Source organism: Manihot esculenta, chromosome 15 (assembly GCF_001659605.2).
Source record: "Manihot esculenta cultivar AM560-2 chromosome 15, M.esculenta_v8, whole genome shotgun sequence".
Lineage (NCBI taxonomy): Eukaryota > Viridiplantae > Streptophyta > Magnoliopsida > Malpighiales > Euphorbiaceae > Manihot > Manihot esculenta.
Window position 1 is genome coordinate 13,219,430 of NC_035175.2, and position 1,513 is coordinate 13,220,942.

Below are 1,513 nucleotides of genomic sequence, written 5' to 3' on the forward strand. Positions count from 1 at the left end.
CTTTTGGCGGCACCTTCGGCGGCCGAAAGTCCCAGACAGAACCGAAAGTCTTCTTTTGGGGGCAAGTTTCGGCAGCCGAATGCTGCCTCCACAAGGGGGTTCGGCGGTTGAAAGTTCCTTCGGCTGCCGAACCTGGTTTCTCCCCAATGGGCAGAAACTTGGCTCACCTGAGCCTCTTGCCTCCCAAAACCTCAAATCATGCATATAGCTCAACTAAAACATGCATACAAGTTCCTAGGGGTCTCAAACAATCAAATACCCCAACTACAACACTTCAAACACACACAATCAACACACATTGCTCAAAACATCAATATTAACCCCTAACTCAACATATATCCTAACATGCATTTCTACCCATAGATCTTGCGTAAAACTTATTTAAAACACATAAGGAGCTTAAGATCGGCTCTTACTGTAACAGCCCGGACGTGAACCCCGGCACTGTTACCGTTCACGGCCCAGGGCTATCCCTCGCCTGGCCTCTTGCCACCTCGGGCTTTCCACTGGCCCCGTGAACAGCTCTTAACATCCCTTCACCCTCACGGGTTCCAGGCAGGATTTGTCCCCTTGGGTTCTCGTCAAACGCATCCTTCCCCAAGTGGATTTGGCCCAATTCCTTCCTCTGGGAATTAGGTCGCCTCCCCCACTGGTACTCACTCTCACCAGACTATTCCCTTAAAGTGGGAGGTCAAGGGTTCGAGCAGTGGGGGAGGCGACCTAATTCCCAGAGGAAGGAATTGGGCCAAATCCACTTGGGGAAGGATGCGTTTGACGAGAACCCAAGGGGACAAATCCTGCCTGGAACCCGTGAGGGTGAAGGGATGTTAAGAGCTGTTCACGGGGCCAGTGGAAAGCCCGAGGTAGCAAGAGGCCAGGCGAGGGATAGCCCTGGGCCGTGAACGGTAACAGTGCCGGGGTTCACGTCCGGGCTGTTACATAAAAAGGCGCCTTTTTATGTAACAGTCCGGCCCCTTTCGATCGGCCCTGTTACCGCTCACAGCCTGTGACCTTCCTCTGGGCCCAGCCACTGTGAGCAGCTCTTAACATCCCTTCACCCTCACGGGTTCCAGGCAGGATTTGTCCCCTTGGGTTCTCGACAAACGCATCCTTCCCCAAGTGGATTTGGCCCAATTCCTTCCTCTGGGAATTAGGTCGCCTCCCCCACTGCTCGAACCCTTGACCTCCCACTTTAAGGGAATAGTCTGGTGAGAGTGAGTACCAATTGTTCCAATGGCACAATTGGTACTCACTCTCACCAGACTATTCCCTTAAAGTGGGAGGTCAAGGGTTCGAGCAGTGGGGGAGGCGACCTAATTCCCAGAGGAAGGAATTGGGCCAAATCCACTTGGGGAAGGATGCGTTTGTCGAGAACCCAAGGGGACAAATCCTGCCTGGAACCCGTGAGGGTGAAGGGATGTTAAGAGCTGCTCACAGTGGCTGGGCCCAGAGGAAGGTCACAGGCTATGAGCGGTAACAGGGCCGGACTGTTACACTTACCTCTTGAAGATCG